General features: G+C 51.6%; 1 long non-coding RNA gene across 1 annotated transcript in view; it reads left to right on the top strand.

The window, feature by feature from the left end:
- Positions 1-7,364: 7,364 nt before the first annotated feature.
- LOC308614730 overlaps positions 7,365-20,385 on the top strand; it is a 47,098-nt gene continuing 34,077 nt past the window's right edge. Inside the window, exons 1-3 of the long non-coding RNA XR_014015428.1 lie at positions 7,365-7,596; positions 13,437-13,563; positions 14,380-14,489. This is a non-coding gene — a long non-coding RNA (uncharacterized lncRNA). The remainder of the gene's footprint in view (positions 7,597-13,436; positions 13,564-14,379; positions 14,490-20,385) is intronic.

Raw genomic sequence — 20,385 nt, 5'->3', positions numbered from 1 at the left:
AAATCAGGGTGGGGCTTCCTTGGTGGTGCAGTGGTTAAGAATCCGCCTGCCAATGCAGGGGACACGGGTTCGAGCCCTGGTCCAGGAAGATCCCGCATGCCGCGGAGCAGCTAAGCCCGTGCGCCACAACTACTGAGCCTGCACTCTAGAGCCTGCGAGCCACAACTACTGAGCCCGTGTGCCACAACTACTGAAGCCTGCGCGCCTAGAGCCGGTGCTCCGCAACAAGAGAAGCCACCGCAGTGAGAAGCCTGCGCACCGCAACGAAGAGTAGCCCCCGCTCGCCACAACTAGAGAAAGCCCATGCGCAGCATCAAAGACCCAGTGCAGCCAAAAATAAATTAATTAAATTTATATACATATATATTTTATTTATTTATTTATTTATTTTTTGCGGTACACAGGCCTCTCACCACTGTGGCCTCTCCCGCTGCAGAGCACAGGCTCCGGACGCGCAGGCTCAGTGGCCATGGCTCACGGGCCCAGCTGCTCCACGGTATGTGGGATCCTCCCGGACCGGGGCACGAACCCGTGTGCCCTGCATCGGCAGGCGGACTCTCAACCACTGCGCCACCAGGGAAGCCCAATAATAAATCTTTAAAAAAATAAAAATCAAGGTGGTGGAGGGGAGTGCCTTCACCAGCCATCTTTTCTCATCTGCTGGTGTTTGTTTGGGTTGTTTTTTAAAGCCCCCTGGATGATCTCTAAATGTGAGAAGCACTCCTCTAAATAGGCCCTGAAACAGTTGGGGGTGATTGCTGATGGGCTAGTTGCCGTCCGTGTAAGGCATATACAAGATGCCTGGGGCGCGAAGAAACTCCTGCTTGGAGGAGCTGACAGTCTAACTGGGGAGACAGAACCTCACACAGTCGCAACGAAGAAAGAAGAATGGGTAGAGCCTTCAGAAAGCTTCGGAAAGGAGATGGAACTTGGGCATCAGGAGGACCTGGCCTTTAGGTTCCTCAGTACCGCCCTAGACCAGTGCCTCTCCAACTCCAGTGCACTGTGAACCCTGGGGATCTTGCCAAAATGCAGGGTCTGTTGTGGGGCCTGAGGCTCTGTGCTTCTAGCAGGTTCCCAGGAGCTGTCCATCAGAGGATAGCACTCAGGATTTCTGGCCTTACCGCTCACCCCTTCCTTACACCTTCACCTCCTTCAGGGGCCGTCCCCTATGATCGGTTTACTGATTCATTACAAAAAGCACTTCTCTTTCTCTTTGGACGTAAAGTGTGGTCTTACCTGCCTTTTCATGAGCAAATCATTTTTCTGGATGATTGTGCCATGTCAGGAAGGGCCTGTGTTGTCAGGAATCAGGATTTATACTCAGCCCCTGGCAGCACTGAAAAGGCCTCCCTGGCAGAGGCCAGCCTGCTGGGTGTCTGAGTGACACTTGCAGCTTCTGATGGAGGGGATAATGTTCAAAAAGCCAGGTGGGGGCTTCCCTGGTGGCGCAGTGGTTGAGAGTCCGCCTGCCGATGCAGGGGACACGGGTTCATGCCCCGGTCTGGGAAGATCCCACATGCCGCGGACCAGCTGGGCCCGTGAGCCATGGCCGCTGAGCCTGCGCATCCGGATCCTGTGCTCCGCAACGAGGGGAGAGGCCACAACAGTGAGAGGCCTGCGTACAGCCAAAAAAAAAAAAGCCAGGTGGTAACACTTTAGCTCTTGATAGTGGAGTAGGTACTTGGCGTGAGCTCAGAGTGGTGTCTGGTTTTCACTCAGGTTGGATTTCAATATTTTGATTGCTAGTGCTCTGTCCATCATCAGTTTGGGGGCATTTGCCTGATGGACCTCCCTACACCCTCCCCTCTCATGATTCATATTTGAAAGCTCCCTCATCTTTCAAAGCTCCCAACAGGAAAGGTTTACAATCCCATGACATGACCAAAGGACAAGACTGCAGAAAAGCCACAGCCATCCCAGAGGGCTACAGGCCCGTGAGCTGCCCCCTCCCCTGCCAGCTGGCTGATCCCCCACCCCCACCAACAACCGAGGAGGGAGGGAGGAGAGAGGAAGAAAAGTATCTCCTGAGAACCCTGCTCCACTCCAGGGACCCCTCACCCCAGCCTGGCCTTGCTCCACACTTCCCTGCCTGAGCTCTCCAAAGAAGTAAAACTGCAGATGACATGACGCTATATGTAGAAAATCCTAAAGGTGCTACCAGAAAACTACTAGAGCTCATCAATGAACTCAGTAAAGTTGCTGGATACAAAATTAATACATAGAAATCTGTTGCATTTCGATATACTACCAATGAAATATCTGAAAGAGAAATTAAGGAAACAATCCCATTTACCATTGCATCAAAAAGAATAAAATACCTAGGAATGAGCCTACCTAAGGAGGCAAAAGACCTGTACTCCAAAAACTGTAAGTTGCTGATGAAAGAAACTGAAGACCATACAAACAGATGGAAAGAATGGAGGTGGAGGAATCATGCTCCTGGGCTTCAGACTATACTACAAAGCTACAATAAAACAGTATGGTACTGGCACAAAAATAGACATATGGATCAGTGGAACAGGATAGAAAGCCCAGAAATAAACCCATCTGTGGTCAATTAATCTACAACAAAGGAGGCAAGAATGTACAGTGGAGAAAAAAGTCTCTTCAATAAGTGTTGCTGGGAAAACTGGACAGCTACATGTAAAAGAATGAAATGAGAAAACCTCACACTATATACAAAAATAAACTCAAAATGGATTAAAGACCTAAATGTAAGACGGTACTATAAAACAACTGGAGGAGAACAGGCAGAACACTGACATAAATCGCAGCAATATCTTTTTGGATCCATCTCCTAGAGTAATGGAAATAAAAATAAATGGGACCTAATTAAACTTAAAAGCTTTTGCAAAGGAAACCATAAACAAAACGAAAAGACAACCTACAGACTGGGAGAAAATATTTGCAAATGATGTGACCGACAAGAGATTAATTTCCAAAATATACAAACAGGTCATATAGCTTAATATCAAAAATTAAATCAAAGAACCCCAATCAAAGAAAGTCATGGCTTCTTTATCTGAATGACCAAGATGTTCTTTCACACTTCTTAGAACCCAGATTAAAACATAAGTCCATCAGATCAATGGAAGCAATTTTAAAAATAGAAAGAGGGATAGAAATTTCATTTGTATATACATGGGGAAAAAGTGTTATATCTTTTTAAAGATCAGAATTTTGCAAATTTTATGGATGGTAAAAACTGTTCCATTTTCCATGTACTCCCTTAGGTTTACCAAATCAAACTCTCTACAATGAGTATGTCTAACACTGAGCTGTTTTAAATTCTTATTTCCCCATCGTCAATGACCAAATGCAGAGGTCATCAGGAGGTCAACTCTAATCCACCCATGGACATAGCAGCCTTGACTACTGATGTTCAAGCTAGACACCATCAGCAGAACCACATCTCCTCACATGGGTGAATTTCTACTAGTAATCATGGAAACGGGGAAATCAAAGGATATTCTCTATTGAGAATCAGAGTTGTAAATCCCTATCATGGGTTCATTACTTTGAATGTTTGACCCAAAACACATCTATTGCACCATGTCCAATTCTACTATCTTTATAAGATGCAGCCTTACAGTGAAAGAAAAACAGGTGTAACAGCAATATCTCATCCTCTCTGAAGCCCATAGAGTCAGAAGTTTTAAAAGCAAAAGAAAATCATACTTTTCCTGAACAAACAGAGTAGAGGCATTTAAATTTAAATTTAAATTTGGAGTCTGTTCCATCCCTTAACTGTCATGTATACTCTTTCCACATAAGCCTGAGTTTAGGATGTGTTGTTCAGAGATTGTATTGTGATGAATGAAGTATTTTTTATTCTTTAAAAATTATTACTAATTTGTTAAAAAGTGATGGAGTGAGCATAATACTAAATTTCATGATTTTTTTTACCAGAATACTGAGATGGACCACCTTGAAGTCCAGTTTCTTCATGAGAGTCTTTATTCAGTGATAGCATTAACTTCCCTATAAAGCAAATAATCCCCACAAAAGAAATGTTAAAAAGATGACTCATGCTCTCTGACTAAAAGAAAGCAAGGCAAACTGAGCACTTAGATATCAGTGTAATAAATTATATACATGAATCTTACTGCAGCATTGTTTATAATAGTGAAACTGGATGTCATCAAATTTCTATCAAAGAAGGAATAATTAGACAAATCATGGTATAAAAAATAATTAGGAATTAAGAATGAAGGGAAGAAAGATTATTTTATTAATAACAATTGAATAAAGCAAAGCTTTCACAGGGAAATAAAGGAACAAAAAACAACAATTCACACTTCATTTCTGGTTCAACATGTGAAGAATTTGGAAGTTGCCATTCTAACAACAAGTGAAAAACTAAACAAACTGAAAATCAGTAAATTTTGTTAGATCTATCAGAGAATTGAGGTCACAGGCAAATTGCCGGCCCCCAAATCAGAGAGACAGGTAGGTACAAAGAATCTCATTTACTGAAGCAGAAATGTGCAAGCAGAAACCTCCATGGACACCAGAGAGGAAACCTGAACCGCGATTGACAAATTGCTGGAGGCTCAGTGCAGCAAGTATGAGTTACAGACTCCAGGGGGGCCCAGTGTTAGGGAGGGGTCCTCCAGTTTTGTGAGTCTTAGCTTCAGAATTCCTACCAGGTTCTCACTCTGAAAAATTGGAGACAGTGTGCTGCACATCCAGCAGGGGAACAAGAAACTGTTTTGAAATAGGCCCACATTTTATTCTTCTTAATGAAGCCTGCCCTCGAGAGAACCTATTTTACCAGACCCTAAACAACTGGGGATTTAACAGAACATAACTGACCTGAAGGAAGAGAAATACCAAAATCCAGCCCTCTCTAGAGAAACTATATGAATGTAATACATGTAAGGAAAGCAGTGGCTAGAGAGCAAACCTTCATCGAGACCAAAGAACTCATACTACGTGCTCGCGTGGCTCTGCTCCGTGTCATCTTTCCTCTGGACTCGGGTTGATGGAGCAGTCTCTATCTGGATACTGCCTTTGCCAGGGAAAGAGGAAAATCATGCACTGGTTCTTAAGTGTGTGCTCACATTTCTTTCCCTGTTCATCAGCCCCTTTGCCCTGACTGGAGAAACAAAGGGCAGGGCTGTATAATCCTCCAGTGAGAGGAGAGCGACAGCAAAGTGCATTGAATGTGGGCGAATCATAATCCGGTTCCTATGCGGGCCTCTTACTGTTGTGGCCTCTCCCGTTGCAGAGCACAGGCTCCGGACGCGCAGGCCCAGTGGCCATGGCCTAGCTGCTCCGCGGCATGTGGGATCTTCCCGGACCGGGGCACGAACCCGTGTCCCCTTCATCAGCAGGCGGACTCTCAACCACTGCGCCACCAGGGAAGCCCCCGGAAGCCCCCAGGCTTAAGATTTTGATGTTTATCTTAGGAGCAGTGGAAAACCACTGAGTACATTTTCCATTTTTAATAAATCACCCTGGCTGTAGTGAGAACAGCAGAGTGGATGTGGGGAGAAACATTAGGAGGTCATTTCAGTTTTCCCGGGACAAAGGATAGTACTTTAGACCAGGGCCCTGGCGGTGGAACTGGAGAGAAACAAATAGACTTAAAGACGGTAGGACCTAGTGCTGTGCAAGTGGAAGCAGAGGTGAGTGACCATATGGCCCCAGGAGGGTGGAAGAAACACAGCAGACCTGGCGTCTCATGTCTCACCAGCTGCAGCTCCAGTCTTCTGGAAAGACAGCTAATCCATTCTCTGTTCTTAGGTTCCCTGTTTTCTCATAAATCACCCTTCTTGCTTAAAAAAAAAAAAAAAAAAAAAAGCATGAGCTAAATAAAGGAGGGAACAAATGGATTAATAGGGTGACCTGACAATAAGTGACAGAATGACCAGGGGTATTAATTCACATCCCCAAATGTTCAGAGTGAAGAGAAACTAGACTCGTCCAGAAGAAAACAGTCTCCCCGCTGAGCCTGCCTCACAGGGATCCCTCCCTTCCCCACCAACACATCAGGGGTCTCTGTTCTTCCAGGGAGCCATGACCAATTTCATCTGTGACAAAGAAAGGGAAGCAGAGAGGGAGGTGGATGATGGATGGACTCCATGGAACCTCCACACCATCCTCTCCTCCCCTCCATGTGGCCTCCTTCTATTTCCCTTTGAGAGCCCCAAACTTGACTTCAAGTGGGAGAACTTGGGAATCACAAATGCCCCAAAGGATTTTCTGGGGCAGCAGCAGCATTGGGCAAGCTCATAGGGACCTAGAGCTGGGGGTCTTCACAGGCACGGAAAGCACTGATCCTCCTCTGCCCTGGGTCCTCTCAGCATCCATGAAGGGGAAGGATTTAGATGCACAGCTGTGTGATTGTGGACTCACCTCAGCCCAGCTCTGCCGTGGGAGAGTTGTGGCTATTTTCCACAGTGCTCATCGGCTGACTCAGCTGGAGAGACATGTTCTAAGACCCAACCACAACATGTCAGAGCTGAGGGGGCTCCAGGACCTCATTTTCCCCAGTGCCTCCTCAGATGAGAAAGCAGAAGCCCAGAGAGGAGGAGGAATTCCTCAGGGCCACACGGTGGGTGGCAGAATGGGACTGGAAACTCACCTCCAGATGCTTCATCAGACAAAATTTGTTCCCTTTTGGAGGGTCCTGGGTGATACCCACTACTCAGAACAACTAACAGTCCTGAGAACCCATAGCAGCATGTAGTAGGTGCTCAGTGGATGTTTGTTGACTGAATAAATGATTGTAAAGGGACACAAAAAGCAATCCTTGAGGCTGGAAGGAGATCCCCAATCCTGTCTTCAAACAGGAAGTCTTGCTCCTTTTTGGTGTTGGATGAAACGGGGCTTGGGAAGAGAAGAAATGCATCATGAATTCTTTTGTAAACAGAGGACAAAGGGATGTGGGAGGAGGATGTGAGCAGGTACCTCCCAGGAAACTGAGCACAGAGGACGCAGCAGCTGGTCCCTCACCCCTGCTCTCTCCGTATCACCCTGTCTCCCACCCCACACAAAGGGTGAACAGGGCTTCCCTGCTGGCGCAGTGGTTGAGAGTCCGCCTGCCGATGGAGGGGAAACGGGTTCGTGCCGTGGTCCGGGAAGATCCCACATGCCGCAGAGCGGCTGGGCCCGTGAGCCACGGCCGCTGAGCGCGTCCGGAGCCTACACAACAGTGAGAGGCCCGCGTACCGCAAAAAAAAAAAAAAAAAAAGGTGAACAGCTCGCAAGTTTCCCGGAGAGGATGGTCACATGACCTCGACCTGGCCAGTCAGCATGTTCCATCCTCCCTGGCCACCGTGATTGGCTCAGGGGTGGGCTAGTGACCAATCAGGGCCCAGGGTGGGGCCTTGTGCTGGAATCCTGAGGAAGAGAAGCCATGTTTCTCTCGGGAGTGGCGGGGACAGAGGCCAGCCCGGGGCAGTTGGAGGGGACTTGACCTCAGCCTGTGGCAGTTGGTGGCCGTCTTGCTCCCATCAAGGTACAGCCGCCTGCGTGAGCATGACACCAGTAAGCAGAACCCACAGGCGGGGAGAGACGGTTCCTGCTGACGCCCCTGAGCTCCAGGTGCAGCCTGGCTGTAAGCCGTCCACCAGTGGACTTAGTTACGTAAGTCATTCTCTCCTGCTTGTTTGTTAGCCTGTTTGAGCCACTTTGGGTTTTCTGTCCAGCTGGCTAAGTGGAGACCCTGGAACCGCAACTGTGTGGGTTTCGTCTAGCTTCACGGAAGAACTTCCAGATAACACTGGAGACTCCAGTTTAATCTGGATATCCGAATGGATTCAAGCGGTATCTATTGGTGCCAGCTGTAAATTCTAGGATCACCCAAATTAGTCCTCACAGGATTAGTCCCATTAAGGTAGCAATCCATGTCCCCGTTTAGAGGACAAGACTGGGGCTCAGAGAAGGGAGGTAACTGGGCTACAGTGAGGAAGTGTGGAGCCAGACAGAACCCCCAGATCCTGCTGCTTGAACTCTGGGGAAGCCACATGGTATGGCTTGTTCTTTAGACGGGACTAAGGTACCCAGCAGTGCTTGGGCCAAAGTGACTCCACAGGCATTTTGATGGCTGGAGGCTTCTGGCCATGGTCGGGGTGGGGCGAGGTCCCTGAGGCTCTGAAGGCCCACGGTGTGCAGGCTCAGGGGGCACAGAGAGGAGAAGGCAGAGGCCTGCCCCGGAGGTGTTCACAGACCAAATATGGACGGGCCAGACAGGCAGACAGGGTACCATAGCGCCTGAGCTGCTTTCACAGGTGAAGGGTGGGGGGCTTTTATTTCTCTATGGGACAAAGCTCTTAGCTTCACATTGAGTCCCATTAGGGACATAAATAGTGTCCCTTTCATGTCCCTTCAGTATAAGAGTCCACCCCAAAACTTCCCCTCCCTTCCCTTGTCAAGGCCTCCACACAGGTGAGCAGGGCTCTTTTAATGCAGTTCTGCAGATTTTTTGAGCTAAGGATTTAGAATAACGAGGCAAGGAGGGCCCTGCCCCACAGGAGGGCAGGGTGGGCAGGTGGTGATGAGTCACCTGTACAACCTCAGCCGGCTGAAGTGTCAGCAGCAGCAGGAGAGCCGCAGCCAAACGCTGAGTGGGTGCAGAATAAGTGGATTAAATGTGTTCATCCAGCAGCCTCTGGGATGGTGGGCCCTGGAGCACAACTCTAAGTGTGGAAGAGGGAGGATCCCCAGTGCCTGGACCCCCACCTTCTAGAAATCTGGGTTGAGATGTGACTTTGAAATCACAACACGGGTTCAAAGCTGGCTCCAACACTTGGGCCTCCGTTTTCTCATCTGTAAAATGGGAATATTGAAGTCTCTCCCTCTTAGGGTGGGGAGGGGATTAAATGGGATGACAGGTAGAGCACAGGGGCTGGCTGGGCTGAGCGTCCACCTAGGCATGCTGTTGTTGCTGCTAAACCACTGTCTTCTGGGCCAGGGTCGGCACGCTTTTCCCAAAAAAATTATTTCCCAGCGCTCTGCTGTTGTAGAGCAAATGCAGCTTCGGCAACAGGTTGTCCACGCTCTCACCCCTGATTGCTGAGATATAGATAATTGGGTATGATTGTCACATAACACTGTTAGTTTTAGGCATCATGACTTGATATATGTACATATTGTGAAATGATCACCACAGTAAGTTTAGTTACCATCACCACCACACACAGGTACAGATTATTTTTCTTGTGATGAGAACTTTGAAGATCTTCTCTCTTAGCAACTTTCATATACACAACACAGTGATGTTGACCACAGTCACTTTGCTGTACATACATCCCCAGGGCTTGTGTATCTTACAGCTGGAAGTTTGTGCCTTTTGACCCTCTTTGCCCATTTCACCAGCCCCCTCAACACCCCGCCTCTGGTAGTCACCATCCTGTTCTCTGTTTCTGTGAGTTTGGTTTATTTTTTCAACTCCATAAGTGAGGTTATATCTTTCTCTGTCTGACTTATTTCACTTAGCATAATGCCCTCAAGGTCCATCCATGTTGCAAATGGCAAGATTTCCTTCTTTTTTATGGCTGAGTAAGATTCCATTATATATATAATTTATATATATATATATATATATGTCACATTTTCTTCACCCATTCATGTGTCGATGGACACCTAGGTTGTTTCCATGTTACTGAACACAAGTCCATGTGCCCGATGCACAGTGAAGCCAAACAAACACCAGAGTGTGAAGCAGAGAAAGGTTTATTGTAGGGCCAGCAAGGAGAGGGGTGGCTCATGCCCCCCAAATCCTGAACTCCCCAAAGGGTTTCAGCAAAGCATCTTTAAAGGCCAGGTGAGGGAGGGGGGGCCACAGGGTGTGTGATCAGCTTGTACATGATTCTCTGATTGGTCGATGGTGAGGTGTCACAGGGGTTAACTATCAGTCCTTAGGTGCCAGTAGGTCTGGGGGCTCATGATCATCAAGTAGTTAATTTTTTCCACTTGGTGGGGGTTTTTAGCATCTGAAAAACTCAGGAAACATGCGTGAGATACTATTATCTGGCTACTTCAGAGAGGAGCTACAGCAGAGAATAGGGGGGAGGGGTCTGTCCCGGGAAGGCCCCATAGGGTCCTGCTCGGTTACATCCATATCTTGGTTATTGTAACTAATGCTGCAGTGAGCTGCCTTCCACGTCCACTGCAGGCCTGCAGCCCTGCTGGCAGCATAAAGCCGGTCGTGAAGGACACAGGCCGTGGGGCTTCCCTGCTCCCTCTCTGCGCCTCAGTGTCCTTGGCTGTAACAGAGTACTAGTAACACGGCCTCCAGGAAAACTCACAAAGACCCTGCTTTGTGACCTTGGGCAGCCACTGCCCTCTCTGTGCCTCAGAGACCTCATGTATAATAAAGAACTTGTAACTGGGCTGCAGCAGGACTCACTAAGGTCCTGCTTTGTGATGTTGGGTGGCCCCGTCCCTCTCTCTGGCTCAGTGTCCTCATCTGTATTAAAGGAGAGGTAACAGGCACCCCAGAAAGGCTCCCTAAATCCTGCTGTGTGACCTTTGGTGGCCCCTGCCCTCTCTGTGCCTCAGTGTCCTCATCTATGATAGAGAACTAGTAACAGGGCCCCAGGAGGGCTCACTGAGAGCTGCTCTCATCAGCTGCCCCATCATTACAGAGGAAGGGGGAAGGAGGCCTGCTGCAGGTACAGGATTACGTCCCTCTGCTCCCCACACCTTCTGAGCCATTGTGCATGCTGTTCCACCAAGCACACCTGTCCCCTGTTCCCCCAGATCACATGGTGGTGATGCTCCAAGGCCATCCCAGTCACCTGACCTCCCCTCCCCATCAAATGTATTCTCCTTCCTCCTTGAAGCCCTTGACATCACTGCCTTCTCATCTGGTTTATTTGGTCCCTTGTGGTCAGGTGCCCAGGCTCCCCCCATGCCCCAAGCTCCCATGCCAGGACCAAGTACCCAGCAGGTGCTCAATACAGGTTTAGGGCTGCAGGGAAGGCTCACTCAGTCCCCTGCACAAGGATGCTCCTCTGGGGGAGGTCAGCTCCAGCACGAAGGGCAAGCCTAGTCTAGTAGGTAGAGGGCTGGATCAGAGAGAGAGAGTGTGTGCGTGTACGTGTACGTACGAGTGGTCTTAAAGCTCCAGCCGCCGAAGAGGGCTGGATCAGAGAGAGAGAGAGAGAGAGAGAGAGAGAGAGAGAGAGAGTGTGTGAGTGTGTGTGTGTGTGTGTGTGTGTGTGTGTGTGTGTGTGTGTGTGTGCGCGCGCGCGCGCGCGCGCGCGCGCGCGCACAAGTGGTCTCAAAGCTCCAGCTGCCGAAGATCTGCTGAAGGAAAGGGCAATCCCAGAAGAGCCCTGTTCCCTCCATACCCTGACCCGGGGGCTGGTTCCTGGGAATGAAGCTGTCCCCTGAACACCCATGAGGAGGCAGTGGGCAGGGGTGGGGACGTGGGCACAGGGGCTGTGCAGTGACAGGGCATCCAGCCTGGACCCTGCCTCAGGGTGGCTGCCCAGCCCACCCTTGGTCTTAAACTAAGGGCCTCGAACTAGGGCTCAGGGGCAAGTCTAGATTTTTAAAATTAATGCTAACACTTAAAAACTAGACGATTTCAGGCAAAAACCCAGGCTTCTAGCTTTGTTAGTTTGTTAGTTTTGATATGAAGTGAGAAGTTCTGGCATCCTGGGTGACGTTCCCTCTGGGCAAAGCTCTTCTGGGGCTGAGTGGGAGCCCTCTCTGGATGGAGCTTGTGTCCCCAGATCATCACAGTCCCCACCGCCCCCTAAGATTCCCCCGGGCCCAGGCCCTCCCCCAGCCTCTCCTTGCCTGGCCCCTGGAGACATCTGAGTTTGCAGTCCTCCCTGTAGCCCTCACTGCTTCACAAGGCACATGAGGGCCACAGTCGTGTGGAGCCTGCCCTGAACGCTGGGCGGGTGGGATAAATGGGCTGAGAGTGTAGCCTTCAAAAGAGGGGTTCCTCGCATGTCCTCTGAAGGCAGCCAGGAAGGGGTGGGAGTGGGAGAGGCCCAGGGCCAGGGGCTCTGGAAAGTGTCCCCTGGATGCCCTGTCTTCTGGCTCCAAAGCTGCCCCCTAACCTCTGCCCTTTTCCCACCCCCTCATGCATTGCTGCACCCATGCTTTCTGCAAACCCTGGCCATGCCGAGGCCCGCTTCCAGGGTCAGCCCTGAAGGTCACAGCCACAGGCCCCCGGCCCTGCTCCTCCTCTGGCAGGTCCAGCAGCTGACTGTCGCTGTGGGGTGGCCACTGCCAGACCCCTTTACAGTGAGAGACGGAGCCTCCCAGGGGATAAGGGACTCGCCCAGGGTCACACAGACTTAGAGCTTATAACTGAGGTCTGCTGGTCTCTCAGCTGGTCCTGAGAAGCAGACCATGTCCCAGGGCGTCAGGTCATCCTCAGGCCGTGACAACCAGGAGAGGTGAATGCAGAACGGGTGAATGGGTCACAGTGGGACGGATGCCCCGGGCAGGCAGGGTCAGGGACAAGCCCTCAGAAGAGCAGGGTCTTGAAGGGTGAGGGCGTTGCTGCTGGTGAGTAGAGGAGAGGGGCTCCTGCTGGAGGCCCAGCCATGTGAGGGCCTGCAGGTGTGATGCAGCATGGGATTCAGGCTCCCGTGTTGAGGCGGGAGCAGCAGGAAGTGACAGGAGGTGACCCTGGGAGCCCCTGGACTCCCCTCCTCCTGCCGTGACCTCCTCCTCTCTCTCCGCCTCCCCTCTGCCTGCCCCGAGGGCCAGCCCCTGAGCCATCTCTTCCTCCGCGTCCTGTGTTTCCATCCTGTCCAGTCTCAGCTCAGACGTAACAGGTAGATCCCACTGCTGAAGTGGTGATGAGTTTCTCACTACTGAGGGGCACTGTCGTGACACGGCTTCCAAGTTAAAAAAAAATTAAAATTGAAGGAGGTGGGGGAGGAAGGTGCAACTGAGGTCAGCGCGGGAGCTTGAGACCCAGATGAAGCGGGGCAGGGGGGCAGCAGACGGGGCCTGAGGGCGTCTGGATGTTCACTAACTGGGGTCCTCAGGGCGGAGACCGTCATGCTCACTTCACAGCCGCCTGGTGCCAGACACAGCTGGGCCCAGGGAGGCCACTCAGTAAACACGCGCTGACTTGACCCGGATTCACCTGTTTCCACTTTAAATCACTGGGATAGAATTTGTTAAACTCAACAGATGGTGACCCAGACTCAGGTTAATTAGCAAGAAAGGTGAAACCAAGGATTATAAATAAAAGCAACAAACAGACTGGAGAGAAAACTAAGAATCCACATGGATAGCTAAGACTCTGGACCTGCAGCCCACTGTGGCCTCAGGCCCTTTGAACTGGCTGTAGCCTCAGCTGGGAAGTCTCTCCCTCTGCATCGCTCGCTCCCTAAACACCTCCAGGAGTTCGCTCCAACGTCCTGCCTGACTTTGTTTTTCACCATGGAACATCTCACTGCCTGACTTTGCCTATATTTTACTTATTTTTCTCTGTCTCATGCCCCCAGGCTGTCTGCTGCATGAGAATGGAGACCAGGTGTCTGGAGCCCGCCCGGCACACAGTAGGGCCTCAGTGAACGTGCACTGGGTGTGTGGACGCTGAGGCCACGGACGAGAACGTTCCAGGCAGTGATGGTAAGAGCCGTTGATTCACTGCTTGCTGAGCCCCCTGTGTGCCTGCACTGACCTGGGCAGCGGGCCCGGCACTGACGGAGGCGCACAGTGAGCACACGGCCTGTTAGAAGGCCACGTGCTGTGGGGACATGCAGGACTTGGGGAAGTCAGGAGGGCAGGGTGGGGGGAAGAGAGGTGGGAGACCAGGTCGTGTGGGGCCTGTGGCCCCTGCGAGGACCCTTCTTCTGGGTGCGCAGCCGGGGGCCAGCCCTGAGCGCTGTGCAGGAATGAAGTGGCTGAGGGCTGGGGAGGCTGTCCCTGTAGACTGTGCAGGCAGGACGGCTCCTCTGAGGAGGTGACACTCGAGCTGAGCCTGAACAGACCGTGTTTCTACCTTCTGTAAACTTGGTGCTTTGTTTTTGCAGGACACCCCCTGTTCTGTGTCACCTTGACTTGGCCTCCTGCCCCCCTTGTCAGCCCCCCGCCCACCCGCAGGAGGAGTCCTTTTAGGGCCCAGTTTTTTGGGGGTTTTTTTTGGCTGCATCTCGCGGCTTGCAGGATCTTAGTTCCCCAACCAGGGATCAAACCCAGGCCCTTGGCAGTGAGAGTGCCAAGTCCTAACCACTGGGCTTCCAGGGAAGTCCCCCAGCACCCACTTTTCAAATACAAACCAAGCACCTCCTCTGTTGGACTCATGCTCTGAGCCACTGTCCACCTGCCCTGCTCCCCCAGGGTCAGGTTCCAGGCCGCTGGGGGCCCCTACAGCCCAGAGCCCATGAAGCTGCTCAGCCTGGCCGGTCTTCAGCCTGTTCACCCTGCTTGCCGTTCCCTCCACAGAAGCTGCGATGAAGGCTCCCATCCGTCTGTCTGTCCACGGCTCCGGGCTCCTCTGCCTCCTGCCCTCCGCACGCTCCGTGCGTGGTGCGTCCTCCCCCTCCTCCGAGACTGTGAGTAGAAACTCTCTTTTCAGTGGCAGTTGTCTCCTGATCTGCTGGCCTTACTGAACCTCAAATTTTCTACTAAACATTCTATTTTAAACCAGCCTACGAGACACTTTGCAGACACTTAGAGTAAACAAATGAAGGATAAGTGAACTGTACACCTTTTTAAAATATCGTCAAGTTTAATAATTTAATTTTTAGAACTCATTTTCCCATAAAATCACAGGCTCCATCAGGGTGGAGGGTGTATAAAAATCACGTGGACAGGACCAGACCCCTGTGAGGTCCTAACTATCCATCTCCCCAAACTGAGGGCTCAGGCCCAGGCTTGACCAAGTCCCAGTCTCTGCCTTCGCACTTTGAGTGCAATTTGGTTTGTTTTCAAGTTAAGCTTTTACGCTTGTCAGCTTAGCAGGGAAATTGTCGGTTCTAAACTCATCTTTGCAGCAATAATCAAGTCACATGGGGTGGGAGAAACAGGGAGAGGTTGGTCAAAGGGTAAAAGTTACAGCTCTGCGTGCCGAGTGAGTCTAGAGATGCAGTGCATGGCAGGATGAGTGCAGTTAACGACACTGCGTCGTGTCGGGGACACTTGCCAGGGGAGCAGACTTGAGGTGCACAGGCCACAACCAAAAAGTGATGGTTACCTGAGCAGATGGACATGTTAGTTAGCTCGCCTGGAGCTCCACTGTGTACACAGACACCAAAACGTCATGTTGTACACCTGAAATTCATACAATTTTTATCAAAAACGAGCTCTGTGACGTGAGTGGCCAGCAGCTGTACCCGGACGCTGTGACTTCAACAATGGCAGAAATGACACTCCTGCCAGGATCAGGCCCTGCAAAGGGACGGGTGGCATTTGCTTCCTCGCTCTTGGAAACCAGCCCCCAGGCTGTGAAGAAGCCCGGCAGCCACATGGAGGAGGACGAGGCCAGCCACCAGCCCAGCTGAACCCCGGGTGGCAGCCACTGTGAGGGAGGCCTCAGCTGAAGTCACACACGCAGCAGAGATGAGCCGTCCCCCCGGGCCCTGCCCGAAGCGTGAAGTCCCGCAGGAATAAATGATGACTGTTTTAAACCACTGCGTTTAGGGGTGTTGGTTTCACAGCAGCAGGTCCTGAAACGCTGCCGCCCCTCGCCCTCCCCCCATGCCTGCTCCAGGCCTTCCACTTCCACTCACCCCTGTTACAGACAGAGTGTTCCTGTCCCCCCAATTCATACGTTGGGGTCCCAGCCCCCCAGCGTGGCCGTGCTTGGAGACGGAGCCTGTAAGGAGGCACAAAGATTGAACGTGGTCCTAAGGGTGGGGCGTAACCCAGTAGGGCCGGGGTCCTGACATAGGAGGAAGGGGCTCCAGGGCTCCCCCCACCACGTGAGGACCCCGTGAGGAGGAGAGTCCACACCAGACACCCACCCGCCAGACTGTGATCTGGGACTTCCGGCCTCCAGAGCTGTGGGAAGACACACTTCTGTTGTTCAAGCCGCCCAGCCTGTCGTGGCAGCCACTGCACATTCATCATACACCCTCGAGCCTCGAAGCCTCTGCACACACCCTCCCACCTGCCTGGATGCTTCCCGCAGCTCACACCTCCTGGCTAGGGCCACTCTCAGCAGCTGTGTTCCTAAGTCGGGGAGCAGGGGGGAGGTGGGGGGCATCCGCCAGGCCTCCCTCCCTGTTCACCCCTCTCAAAGCTTCTCCCTCCACCGCCCAGCACGGGTCAGTCTGCAGCTGCAGCTTTGATTTCTTTAAATAATGGTTTGATGGATGTTCCCCCTCCTCCCAGGTCTGCACGGGGCCTGGCACACATATGTGCGCCATCTTTAGAAAAGACGCTGGCCTTGACCGGGAAGGTAAGGGCACCCTTTGACCCAGATGTTCAGCTCCTGAGTGTAAATGCCAGTGAAACGTGGGGCATGGCTGGGCGGTGTGTCCCCAGGCCCCGGGCTAGAACAGGCCTTGCGTGTCTCATCAGGATGGATGCATGTGGCCCATCCACACGAGGGACACTGAGTGGCCATGGGAATGCTGGAGCCAGACCACCCCGGGCAGCAGGGAGAGTCTCCCAGGCAGCTTTGTATGTCTCCTGTGTGTACATCAAGGTTTAATGGAAAAAATGAACAATTGTTCAGCCAAGTGGTGAGTTGTTACTTTTAAAAGGGGTACAGAGCCCCCAGATGCTCCTCAAACACCCAGGCCCCTTGTCACAGGTGGGCAAACCTGGGCTCCCTGGCAGCACCCCGCTCCCCGACCTCACTGGTAGCAAGTGAGTGACCAGCAGGTAGCTCCCAGTTGCCTGAGTGTAAACCCCTTTTCCAGAAGGACCCTGGACTCCCTGCCCAGCAATTCCAAGTGGATATCAGCACGCACCAGCAGGGCCTCAGTGCCTGGACGCTGGCAGGTGATGAAGACCAGGATGGCCCGCAGACCATGTGCTCTCTGCCTGCCGCGGGCCAGCGACAAGGCCAGCTCGGCCCCCTGTCAGCTGGAGACTCTCCACAGCCGTCCTCAGGACAGTTCTTGGGACGGGGGATGCGTGGTTCCTCCTCCAGCCTCCTCACCCCTCAGGGCCCTGGGAGCAACCTTGTCTTCGTCTGCTTACTGCTCTGTCTTCCTCCACGAGGAGTAGGAGTGTGTTAGGCGCACCGCAGGGTCCCCGGTGCTAAGACTGGCAGAGGCTCCCAGCTAAACGGCTGAGGGGCGGTGACGCAGCAGTGCCAGGAGCCCCGTGTCCTGGGACGTCCTGTGTCTGAGCGGCCAGGACGCACCAGGGAACAGGAAAGGACCCTGAGCAGGCCTTCCTGGTCGCTGCCCAGTCCCTCCCCTTACTGCCTGCCAAGCGACCCCAGAATGTCACTCAACCTCCAGGAGCCTCATCTGTGGATGAAGGGTGACAGGAACAGTTAGCCCCAAGAATGTGGAAGGAGGCAAGTCAGACACCCGGCCCAGAGGGGTTGATGGATAAAGCTGCTTCTCTCACCAGCTGCCTGAAGGTGTAACCGAGGATGTGAGCTCCCTGCCACTGGGCGGTGCTCATGGATGTGAGCTCCCTGCCACTGGGCGGTGCTCGTGGGCAACTCTGCGGGGCTGGAGGGAAGGGTGACTTCTGTGGTGGGTGATGCAGGGCCTGGCACCGGGCAGGCTCCAGGGAAATGTTTGCTGCCTGCACCCACGACGGAGTTGGCCCAACCTCACATGCTAATAGCAGAGTCACATTTAAACCAAGGACGGCGCGTTCAGAGGACATGCTTGCTGGTCCTACGGCAGAGGAGTAACGCATGACGCAGAGAGGGGTGGGCAGAACTCCGGTGGTGGCACCTGTGTGGGCGGGGGTGGCATCAGTGTGGGCAGGGCAGCCAGTGGAGGAAGCATCCCGGAGCCCTCTGGTTTCCTGCCCAGGAGGATGAGAACCAAGAACAAGGTGACTTTCCAAACTGGTGTGAATGGATGCAAGGTCACAGAAGCAGCCTCATAGCCCTTAACCCACCCCCAGGGCCCTGTCCCCAGAAGGTCTTAAAGAACCAGGTTGAGGCTTTACATGTGCACGTGCTCAGGCCAGAGATGCCTTAGTTTGGACTGCCCTAGCCACACCTGGAGATACAGATTCTGGCACAAGGAGTTTATTTGGAGGTGAAGGCAAGGTTGTAGGGAAGTGAGAAGAGGAAGAGAAGGTGACTAACTATGGCTGTTATCAAGCTGCCCGCCGCTGCGGAGCCCCCACTAGAGGATCCCCCCACTGCAGGATCCCCCCACTGTGGGCAACAGGAATTGGCCCACTAGGGAGCCTGGGAGCCAGTGCAGAGAGGCGGCTGGGGTCCTGGCTGAGTCTGCTCCTTGGGACGCTAAGCCTTCACACTGCAGCCTGCCTCAAGGAGGCTGAGGGGTCTCCAGCAGCAGAAGTCGCCAAGCAGAGAGGTGCTGGCATTTGGAAGTGAGAGGAGGCCAGGCCGAGGGGCTCTGGGAGCCAGCACTGCCTGGACTGAGAGAGAGCTTCCTGCTGTCCTTATCATAAGACCGTGGATAACTGGCCCACCGTGTGGACTTCAGAAGGTCAGGGGTACACGTGATCGTCTTGTCACCCTTGCCTTGCCTTCTGTAGTGGATCCTGCAGACTGAGTCATTCAACCTGTGTGCCACCCCCTCCTTCCATGCCTTTTGTCGCTGGAAAACCTGAAATCTATATTTCCCAGACACCCGTGCAACTAGGGTTCTGCAGGTGGCCTCAGCTCCTCTGGACAGATGCCTGCCTGAGACCTAAAAAGCGGAAGTGAGCAACACAGGGTGGTGGAAGGGTGGAGCTCCTGGGTGGCAGGGAACAGAGGGGTCTGGTTCTCCCACAGCAGCAGCATCACAGACATTGGGGTTTCCATAGCAACAGTCTTGGGTGGAGTCAGGGGATTGTCTAGGCTGTGTTGTACCTGGCTGTGGGGCCTCCACTCTTGGTTCCCTGGTAGTCCTGGAATCTCAGTCTTAACACCCAGGAATAAGCCCCCTCTGCTCAAACCACAAAAAGTGGATTCTGTCATCTGTAACGAATTACTGTGACCGACACAAATTCAGGTTCTGCAGTCACCTCCATTTTTCTTCCTGTGCGAAGAAATACAGGAAACTTAAGAAAAACAAGTAAAAATCATCTGTAATCCCGCCATCTGTAGGTAATTGCTGTAATATTTTTGCCATGTTTCCTGTTTTTTTCTATAGTCAAAATTACACAGTTTATATTATTCTCTGCCAGCTTTGCTCACTTATTGTGGATTATAAATGTGTCCCAGTAGCTTTGTTCATGTGGCCTTCAGCTCCCTAGACCAAATCCGGTTCTATTCACTTTTTTTAAACCACCATATTGGTGTACAATTGACATAGAAAAAGCTGTAAGTATTTAATGTATACAACTCGATGACTTTGGAGATAAGCATGCATCTGTGAAGCCATCACCAGTCTATGCCATAAGTACATCCATCAGGTCCAAGTTTCCTCCACCCTCGCTATTTATTATTGTGATAAGAACACTTAACGGGAGACCTACCCTCTTAGCCAAGCTCTAAGTATATAACATGGCATTAAGAACCACAGGCACCGTGCCGTGCAGATCTGTGGAACTTACTCATCTTGGGTACCTGACACTTTGTACCCTTTGACCATCACCTCCCCGTTTCCCCCCTCCCCAGCCCCGAGCAACCACCCTTCTACTCTCTTCTAAGGGTTTGGCCGTCTTAGATTCCTCATATAAGTGGTACTATGTAGTATTTGTCCTTCTGTGTCTGGCTTCTCTTAGCATAATGTCCTCCATGTTCATCCATATTGTTGCAAATGGCAGGATTTCCTTCTTTCTTTAAAGGCTGAATAATATCCCATTTTGTGTATATACCACATTTTCTTTAGCCGTTCATCAGGCCATGCACATTTAGGTTGCTTCCATGTTTTGGCTATTGTGAACAATGCTGCAGTGAGCACGGAGTGCCGATAGCTCTTTCAGATCCTGACTTCAGTTCCTTTGTGTGTATGCACAGAAGTGGCATTGCTGGGTCATCTGGTAGCTCTATTTCTAATTTTTTGTCTGGCTTTGGTGTCAGGATCATGCTGGCTTCAGAAAATGAGTTTGGAAGTGTTCTTTCTTCCATTTTTGGAAGAGTTTAAGAAGGATTGGTATTAATTCTTCAAATGTTGGGTAGAATTGCTTGTGAAGACCTGGCCCTGAGTTTTTCTTTGCTGAGAGGTGTTTGGTTACTGATTCAACCTCCTTATTTATTATTGGTCTGTTCAAGCTTTCAATTTCTTCGCGGTTCCGTCTTGGTAGATTGTATGTTTCTAGGAATTTATCCATTTTTTCTCAGTTGTCCAATTTATTGGCATATAATTGTTCATAATAGTTTCTAATATTTTTTTATTTCTGTGACATGTT

The sequence above is a fragment of the Mesoplodon bidens genome (genome assembly GCF_964165515.1).
Source record: "Mesoplodon bidens genome assembly, chromosome: 3".
Classification (NCBI taxonomy): Eukaryota; Metazoa; Chordata; class Mammalia; order Artiodactyla; family Ziphiidae; genus Mesoplodon; species Mesoplodon bidens.
Note: the sequence above shows the minus strand (reverse complement) of the source record. Positions and strands in the feature narration are given on the sequence as shown.